Source organism: Mirounga leonina, unplaced genomic scaffold, assembly GCF_011800145.1.
Source record: "Mirounga leonina isolate KUSES-001 unplaced genomic scaffold, KU_Mleo_1.0 Mir_125, whole genome shotgun sequence".
Taxonomy (NCBI): domain Eukaryota; kingdom Metazoa; phylum Chordata; class Mammalia; order Carnivora; family Phocidae; genus Mirounga; species Mirounga leonina.
Window position 1 is genome coordinate 50070665 of NW_023270305.1, and position 10205 is coordinate 50080869.

The 10205-nt window shown below is 39.3% G+C and overlaps 1 long non-coding RNA gene and 1 pseudogene across 1 annotated transcript; both read left to right on the top strand.

Annotated features, from left to right (window-relative positions):
- Positions 1-1323: 1323 nt before the first annotated feature.
- Positions 1324-5458, top strand: LOC118008066. The gene is made up of 2 exons (XR_004678557.1): positions 1324-1402; positions 2666-5458. It is a non-coding gene; the product is annotated as an uncharacterized LOC118008066 (long non-coding RNA).
- A 1411-nt stretch (positions 5459-6869) lies between these two features.
- On the top strand, positions 6870-9061 carry LOC118007557 (annotated as a pseudogene).
- Positions 9062-10205: the final 1144 nt, after the last annotated feature.

Genomic DNA, 10205 nt, shown 5'->3' on the forward strand with positions numbered 1-10205 from the left:
AAATAAATAAACATTAAGTATAGTGAAATACAAAAACCCTTGATTCTCCTAAGGCCATTTCCTGCCCAATTAAAGAATGAAATAAAATGTTTATTTTTAACACTTGGTTATCAGGGATTCTGGGGAGAAAACCAACCTGTGGGGGTGGTGGGAAGAAAGAGAGGGTCCCAGGGGACTGAGACTGGTTCTCTAGTCCTTGATGGCACCACAAAAGGTGCCCATATTAGTGCTTTGTTTCAGTGTTTTTGAAGGATCAGCTTACAGCAAAGTAAGAGGGACTGCATGATATGAGAAACCTTTTACTGATCATTAGAGTTGATCTTTGGCCAGAAAATACCAATTTTCTTCCCTGTGGACAGACAGTATCCAGAAATCTCTGACTTCCTAGACTGAGGTCTTGAACTTATAGAAATTGTGGTTCAAAAAGAGCATCACCTGCTGGATGAGTTACTCCAAAGAGCTGTCAGTCACCAAATGGGAAGTGCTATTTGTTACACATTTACATTACAGCTGCAAACAGAGAATAACCCTATCTTCCCATACAGAATATACTCTGTGGTTTAAAAACAAACTAGATGATACATGACAGGAGGGAAATTCACTTAGATAGCAAATTCACTAACTTAAGGTATCTATTTACAAATTGGCTGTGAAGTCCAATCATTTATTAAACAAAGATTTATGCCTTGATCCCTTGAAAGTGATAGAAGTTGTGCAGTGAACTTGAGATGCATACAAATCAAATGAAAACACCAATGACTTCAATCTAGGCAGGCCTATCATTCTTTTAAATGACAAGTGAAATTCAGAGTGTTGGTGGGAATGGGGAGAAATTCAGACTTTCATACATTTCTAATGGAAATATGAATTGGTAAAACCACTTTGGAAATCTGTTTGGCAGTCTCTTCTAAAGTTAAACATACACATACCCTACGACCTAGCCATTCTCCTCCTAGGTATATATTTAATAGAAATGCATATACATGTGCAGCAAAAGACAGACATGAAAATGTTTGTAGCAGCATTTTTTTGTAATATCCTCAAAATGTAAATGACCCAAATGCCAATGAACAGTAGAATGGATACATTATCATATTGTATAATAGAATACTGTATAGAAATGAGAATGAACAAACTGTAACTGTAAACAACAATGTGAATTAATCTCATGAACATAATGTGGATCAGGCAGACACAATCTAGGCCATCTGATAAATTATAAAAACAAGCAGAATGAAACTATGATGTTAGAAGTCAGGAGACTGGTTACCCTTGGGGTTAAAATTATGAAAGGAGCATGAGGGAGTTTCCAGAGGCTGGTGCTTCTTTATTGCTTGCTTTGGGTGCTGGTTAGATGCTTGAGTTCAGTTTGTGAAGATTCATTGAGCTGCACACTTATGATGTATGTACCTTTCTATTTATCTGTTACACTTCAATACGTTAAAAAATTAAAATGTATAAATGTTTATTCTTTATGACAGGTTTAAATTGCCCTCACTTATTACTGTGCTTATAGCAATGACCATGTTCAGTATTTGATGTTCAGGCAACATTTGATCTTTAACAAAGGTACAGATTAAAAATTCAAATACATATATGCTTGAAAAATAACTATTTCTTTTTTTTTTAAGATTTTATTTATTTATTTGACAGAGAGAGACACAGTAAGAGAGGGAACACAAGCAGGGGGATGGGGGAAGGAGAAGCAGGCTTCCCGCAGAGCAGGGAGCCCGATGCGGGGCTCGATCCCAGGACCCTGGGATCATGACCTGAGCCGAAGGCAGACGCTTAACGACTGAGCCACCCAGGCACCCCATAACTATTTATTTCTAAAAGTGACATGATAAAACAAATAGACAAAACTAAATTGCTTTCTCATTTGTCATAAGCATTCTGGCCTTTCTCATTTCCCACTTCTGGACTGAGCTGATCTCCAGCAAATCTATGTGCGGAGGAAAGAGGTGGTGCTAATCTAAAGAACGATCAAGTGCCAATAGTAGCCATAATAATAATAATATCAATAATAATAATAGAACTTGAGTAGTAAAAATACCATTTACTGAGCATTTTGTTGTAAGATCATAGATATGCCAAGTATTACAAATGAAACAATGTGGGTAATACAATCATCTCTGTGAGTTAGGCTAAAAAGAGGTTTTCATCTGAAATATTAAGATTCATAGAGCTTTCAAACTCAAAGGCCAGGCAGGTAATACAAATGAATAAGGTAGGCCCGATGAAATACAATGGGGCCTGGTGGTGGGGTCTGGAAAAACTATAGAGCCCCTAACCCCTAACTGAGAACCAGAGTAGGTTCAGATCAGACACATCAGGGACTAGGTAGAAGTTCAAACAATCAGGCCCCACCCCAGATCTACTGAGTCAGGAACTCTGGGGTGGAGCCCAGTAACCTGAGTTTTAACAAGCTTGATTCTGCCACATTCATGTATGAGAACCACTGATCTATATGTATTCTAATTCTTTTTTTTTTTTTTAACATGTGGGTTTAAAACAAAAAAGAAAGATCTTCTGGCCAGATTTGGCCATAGGCTACCAATTTATAACTCCTGATGAGAATCAAATGAATTTGTACAACTATGTCTGTATTTCCTTTTTCTAAGATAGAGAAAGATAGTATGTTGAACCTAAGTTTTATCCTCTCCAGGATTCAGACCTATCTGGGCATGCCTGGAGTCCGGTTGGGATAGGCCTTCTGGAATTCTATTTATAAGACAAGTTAAGTCGCCTCCAGGAACTAATCCCAGTGGAAGAAAGAACCAAGGTACGGAGGTTGCATGAAGGGCAACAGATGTGGTTGAATGTGTCTGAGTACATCATGGTGTCTGTCACTCAGACTGCAGCCCAGCCTGGTGGAGTCATTCATTCTTTCAACAAATAGCTATCAAGCATCTCCCTAAGCTGTACCTGAGCCCTGTGACTCCAGGGTGGCTGTAACAGAAGATCTAGCAAAGGCTAAAGGAACTGGTTTTGCTCATCTTCTTAGGACACGAGGAGTGCCACCTGTCCATGGCATGAATACTGGTGCCAGGGGCTGTAATGTGGGCACCTCTGGCACCCTGTGATGTGCTGGAAGTTAGACTTCGGGACTCGGAGGCCTCCTTGCACACGTCAGCAGCTGCCAACAGTGGTGGCAGTACCTGCGGTGGGCAGTGATGACACGGCTTGAGGATTGGCAGCTGCTTGTATCAGGCAAGGAGAGGCGTGGACACCATTTGGCAGCTGAGAGAAGTGTTCTTGGAGCACACGGGCACCCTGTGTGCCCTAGATCAGGACACCCTGATCTAGTGAATATAGAGGATGAATCCCGCCCCCGAAGAGCTAGGGAAACGGGATTTTGTAGTTATGGCTGTTGCTATGTGTAAATTACACGTAGGAAAACACTGAGTCCTTAAGGGAATCTATGACTTTTTGTTTTTCTGTCTTGGCAACATTTAAAGAAACTACATGTTGCTTCTTGTGATAAAGTTAAGGTAATGTGCCTGCAGTGAACACTGTAGACACAAATATCAGATTTCGAACACTTGGTTTCCCTTTTTAAAATAAAAAACAGGAAGATTATTATAGGCTTTGGGACATGAGGTTTAAAAAAATCACATCACACATTCCTAATTTTTCCCCCTCTCTCAAAACATCCCTATAAAATGAAACAACATTGCTGATGAGCTGTTCTTTGGCACCAGTGGACAGTTCATTGCAAAGGAAAAAGGATCTTGGAAACAGCCACTCCCATCCTGCCAGAATTTTGAGAGACTGATGCCCTTTTCTTTCATTTCTGCAATGACTATAGGCTGCAGATTTTCAGTTACTTTCTGAAATCACAAATTGAAGTCTATTAAAAACATATTTGTTATTCTACACACACATACATACCCCACAAAGGTTTGGGAGTTTGGAAACCACAAGTATCTGTAAGACCTAAGGAATTTCCCCTGAGTAACCAGAATTTTCCAAAAAAAAGGCAAGCAGTTGCTTCACTGCATTTAACTTGGTCTTTTATGATATACCTAATGAGCAAGGCGTGTGGTATGTCAGTATTCCAACTAGATAGCAATACCCTGCAGATTTTTAATTTTCTGGTAGAGCCATACTTTTTTTCTTGATTGCTATTTATTTGAAACCAACTTGTTAAGCCCAAGCAAACTAAAAGAGTCACTTTAGTTTTGATACTTCAGTCCTAGCCAACCCAGAGCATCCATAGTAGAATGTTAGGAGGTGGGGGCAGAGATCAGGAGATGTGAGCCCTGACCAGGTGTGTCACCTTGGACAAGTCAGTTCCCACAATGGGGCTCAGTCTAACTCTTGGTCATATTGGAGGCAGGCAAATTGGACAGAGTTCTGTGGGTAGAGTGCTGCATTCCTTAACCTCTAGATTAAGAGAACTCCCCCTGCAGAGTCCTAATGAAGGATCAACTATTTGAAAGACAGTTTTGCCTTGAGAAGACTCTCAGAGGCTATTGATATTATAGATTTCTTCTTTATAGAGAGCTGGGGTAATTTTCTGTGTACCTTTGGGTATAAGTGACTGGTATTGTTGCCAGTCAAAGGCTTGTTTCTATATTAACTTTACAGAATTTAGTTTCCTGGAATACAAATTGCTAACAGGAATATGAAACATTTCTTCAGTTCTGTTTTCATAATGTTCCTTTCCTTTATGCTCCTCCTTCCGACTCATACCTGGCCTCTTCCCTTCCCTTTTTACGTGAGTTTATACATGGGTTACCAGATTAATCCCAAGTACGGCCCTTCTCCTGTTACTTTCCTGCTCAAAAACCTGAATCGTTCTCTGTTTACCACAATATAAACTGTGAGCTCCTCGTGGCATACAAAGTCCCTTCTGTACCATCTGACTCAACCTAGCTTCCCATCCTTGTGGCCCATTACACCCTTTACCGCCGGCTTTGAATCTTCCTGCTCTTTATTTCCATGTCCACAGATGCTCTGGCCCTATGCCTTTGTCCTGCTGGTTCTTTCTTCCTGTTTCCACCTGTTCCGATTCTACTTACACCTAACGTTTATGGCCAAGATTCTGCTCCCAGCTTTTCTTGGTCTCTCTCAACTGCAGTCAACCTCTTATTTCTGAACTCCTGTGGCAACTTATCTGCATCTCTTTCATAACAGTTATCACTTTGTACTCTATATTATAGATATTTATGTTGTTATCTTATCTTCCTTACCAGATAATCAGTTTCATGAGGTCAGAGAATATCTGTTCCATATTTATACCCCTCAAGGTACCTGGCACATAGTTTTTCCACAGTTCAATGAATAAATAATATCAGCGGTATCATGGAAATTTGAACTTATCCAAACTCCTTCAACCCAATTAGAACCACTCATGGGGCATTTTTTTTAAATTGTGAAATTTCTTCACTTTTTTTATTAGCTATGTATGTATCTATCAATCTTTATCTCTATGTCATAATTTCTCAGCTTATCTCATTTCAGTGAGAAAAATTAGGAAAAAAAGAAAAGTGAGGAAGATACAATAACTTAAACTACAGGTGTAGCAAGTAATTAAAATCCAGTTCCCTTGCTTCAAGCATTGTGCTGTAGTCAGCTTTCAGAGGTGGTTTAGGTCCACATGAATTTGTGTACTGTGATGTTCAAATGTTTGATAAAGCTGACGCAACTCTATGAGAAAGGTCAACACTAACTCTGCAGATGGTACATATAAGCTTTAGTTCAGTGAGGTAAAAAATTCATTTGAGGGCACCTGGGTGGCTCAGTCATTAAGCGTCTGCCTTCCGCTCAGGTCATGATCCCAGGGTCCTGGGATCGAGCTCCGCATCAGGCTCCCTGCTCCGCGGGAAGCCTGCTTCTCCCTCTCCCACTCCCCCTGCTTGTGTTCCCTCTCTCGCTGTGTCTCTCTCTGTCAAATAAATAAATAAAATCTTTAAAAAAAAAAATTCATTTGAAGTACTGCTACATGTGGGCCATTGAGAAAAGTCATGGCCTTGGTTTTTTGCGGGGAAGGGGCAAAGAGTAGCCACTCAATGGAAGATCTGCACCTAAGTGGGGGCAGTCAGATGACTGGTCACAAGACAGTGCTCATAATATATACATCTGTATACTAAAGTGGTTATGTATATATAAATATACATATCTATAAAATACATAATGTAACATATATTAAGCAATTACATAATTATATATAATGTATATTATATATGTATATATATATAAAAACCACTTTATTCATTTCTATACTTTGGGTGATGCTTGCCAATTTTTAGACAAATTCTGTATCTTGAAATTAATCTTAGGGCTTCCACATCACCTACTTGAAATATATCTATTTGAATGTCAAATTAATTACCAAATATCAACAAACTTGAAAAAATTAAAGGAAAGAAAAATAATAATTGGAAATGTCCATCCATTGACGAATAGTTAAAATGTGGTACACTGATACAAAGGAATACTATTCAGTCATAAATAGGATTGATACCTGCTACAACATGGATGAACCTTGAAAATTTTATGTTTAGTGAAAGAAGCCAGACACCAAAGCCATCTATGTATGGTTCCATTTGTATGGAGTTTCCAGAACAGGCAAATGCCTGGAGGCAGAAGGTGGGTTATTGGCTGCCTGCAGCTGGAGGGCGGGGAAATAAGGGTGACTGCTGATGGATAGGGGGTTTCTTCTGGAGCTGATGAAAATGTTTGGAAGTAGAAAGCGGTGATGGTTACCCAACTTTGTGAATATACTAAAAGCCACTAAACTGTACATTTTTAAAAGGGCTGAACATTATGGTATGTGAATTATATCTCAATTTTATAAAAATACCAATCGAAGATTGCACAACAAAGAGGTTTTCCAGAAGTTTATCTAGCCACAGAGTGGAGAGATGGTAGTCTTTGAGAGGCATAGTCTTCAGCACACTTGCTCTCTCAGTGGTCACTGGGTTTTACGGTAACTGAGCAAGATATCTGCTAAATGCTTCTTCCCTCCTTGTCCAGGCTGAATATGAAAGCACACAGCTGCTACCTTACAGTGAAATAAAACCTTTCATTTGTATATTGGCTTACAATTGTTCAAGCACATTTACCCTCATTAACTCAATTCTCATGTTTTATTTCTAAACATATTTACACCTATTTATAACTGTTCATCCATCATGAAAGCAAGAACATTCCGTGTCTTCTAAATGCTATGGAGTTCTCTGCCAACTCTCTTTGCTTCACCCTCCTCTTTCTCATGTATTTTACCCATATATGTCCAAGTCTTCTGACTTTTTACATAGCCATAGTTCCTCATGTTTCTGCTTTCTGAGTCTTTATTTTCAAGATAGTGATTTGTTCCTCATCTTTCTCCTTCCTCTGAATAAGACCCATATGTTTTTTCTTTAAAACTATAATTCACCTCTTCCTCTCCCCTAGTCTTGGCTGAGTGACTCCAAAAATATTTAGTTATGGCCCAAGTAATGGTAGTTGCTGCCCCATCCTGAATATTTTTATTGTAGAACCACTGTTTGTTAAGACATTTTGTAAGTTATCTCTGTTTTATATTATATTTAATATAAGCCATATTTATTATATTTATTCTTTTATTTCCTGTAGGCCCTGAAAGATTATTTTCATACCTGGGTTTTGTTATTTATTCTTTTATAAGTATACATCTCCTTTAAGAGGCCTTTGATAATTTCCTATCATACTTTTTAGATCCTCAACCCCCACATTCCTCCTTATGTCCCACTTTTATTTTGTTAGCATCCATACTTGTTCATCTTGTTTATTTTTTATATGTTTTAAATGCTCTTTTTTTTTCCTAAATGATGCCATTATAGCTGTAAATTGCCTAACAACAGCTTCTTTTCACATCACCCCCCGCCCCCCAGGTTTCCTGGATTTGGTCTGCACTTTCTTGTGACAGGATCTATACACCATAAAGACAAAAACATGAAGCCTTAATTAGACCCTTTCTTTCCTCATTTTTACCTGGAGAATGAAGATTCAGTTCAGAGGCCCCTCTAAATCTTCAGCTATTTCCACAGTTTACCTGGCAATTTTCTGCACTTCATAGTCTTAAAGAAAAAACCATCACTGGTCCATGCACAAGACTCTTCTTTAAACAGAGCAAGTGGTCTTCCTATGACCTTCCTTTGGTATCTTAACCCTTCTCTCTCTAGTCCCTTTTCTTTCACTTACCTATACCATTTGATTACATGTCTAAATTCGTCATTAGACTACAAGCTTGTTTGAAGACAAAAGCTAGATTGTATTCATTTTTGCTACCTCCCACATCCTAATGCAGCAGCAGTAACAGCACAGCCAAAAAGGTTGTAGCAGCCATGCTGTGGGGCTGTGAGCTAAACAAGAAGTAGACTTGGACCTTCAAACCCCAGAAAGAAGCAAAGCAGAACTGTGAGCTGTTGCTTAGTATGATTTGCTTGGGGGAGAAAGCCAAAGAGGAAATGAATGTCATGGGGATTCTGCCCCCAGCAAGCCCAGAGGACAAGAAGATGAAGCCCATCACCATGACCCCACTTCAGGCCTCTGTCCCATCCATGGTCATCATAATGGGTTGTGAGCTTTCTCCTCCAGTTGCTTTCCAGCTCCAGGGTGGCTCTGGACCTGTGTTCTTGAGTGGCCAGGAATGTTAGAACATTTCAGATCTAACCTAGGAATAGGAGGAGGAGAAGGAGGAGAAAGAAGATGATGTCGATGTAGATGCGTTCCTGGAGGAGGAGGCCCCTGTCCAGCAAGTCAAGAAGCTGGTGCCCCAGAAGCAGACAAGCATTGCTAAGAAAAGAAGAAGTGGAAAAAGCAGAGAAGCAGTGAGATTCAGTAATAAAGACAACAGCCCTGTGAGAAAGGTCAAACCCACACTCAGACCTAAAAAGCCAGGATCCAAGAAATGAGGAGCCAGGAAGGCCTGCAGCCACAGTGACCAAGACAGGGTCTGTGAATGGACCTGCCTCAGGGTATGCTGTGGACCCAAGATGTCCCCCCACCTGGGCTGCTCTCCATCTGGGTCTGACTATGATGGAGGTGTTGTTGGGACCATAAAAGAGCCCCTTACCCCTAACTATCCTCTTTTAGCAGGACCTGGAGAGAAGAGCAGTGGCCTCGGGGCCACAATAAAGTTCGCTTTGCCAGAAAAAAATTTTTTTACAAAGTATCCATCCCTTAGCACAATATATTAAACATTATAAGGTCTTAGCAAAACATTTGTTAAATAAGTATTTTTTTAATATTTTGTTTCTCTTAAGTTCATTAAGTAGCTACTCACTTCTCGCCATTTGTTCTACTTTCTTCTCTTTTGCTTGTTTTTCTCACAGTATTTCAGCAAAACTGCATTTCTGTGGATACAAGATTGCCTTTTAGGATAAGAAAAATGTCTTGGATCTAGTTAGAGGTAATGATTGCTCAACAAAGTGAATGCACTCAAGGCAATGAATTTTACATTTTTTAAAAAGTTAATGGTTGCACTGGGTGTTATATGCAAACAATGAATCATGGAACACTACATCAAAAACTAATGATGTAATGTATGGTGATTAACATAACATAATAAAAAAAAGTTCAAAAAAAAGTTAATGGTTAGTTTATGTTATGTGGATTTTATCTCAATTAAAAAAAAAACAACTGCATTACTTACTTGGGTCTGTGATGCAAAGAACCTCCAGTTTGTCAAGTCTCCTTCTTGTCTTTCAAAATGCTGCTAATACTTTTCTTTCATTGACTTGGCTATTTCACCTTTCTCCCATTTGCTGCTGAAAACAGCAATATAAGGGTGATCCAGGCAGCTGTCTCAAGGTTTTGTGGAACTCAGCAGTGAAACCATCAAGAGTTGGTCACAATTTATTTTTTAACTATAATTACTACTAGTAAGTCATTCTGTTTCTGCTCTTTTAATGATACTCTCTTATTACTGCCCCTTCTCTCTCTTCTCTTTTCTCTCTGCCTTTTCTTGCTCTTAAATAAGTTCCATAAATAATGTGCCTTACTACAGTGGCCATCTATGTCCTGGAGACTTTATATAAGGAAGACAGGACTTCTAAAGACTTCAGTCATTACGGGCTTACTTGTTCCTGATACGGATTAACCACACCTCCTCCTTGTTATCTTGTTTATCCAGAAACAGAAGAGAGGAAATTTTCCTCCTTGTGGGTTTTTGGAGTCAGACAGCCTCAGTTTAGATCCTGGTTCTGTCACCTACTAGCTACGTGATCTTAGGTCAG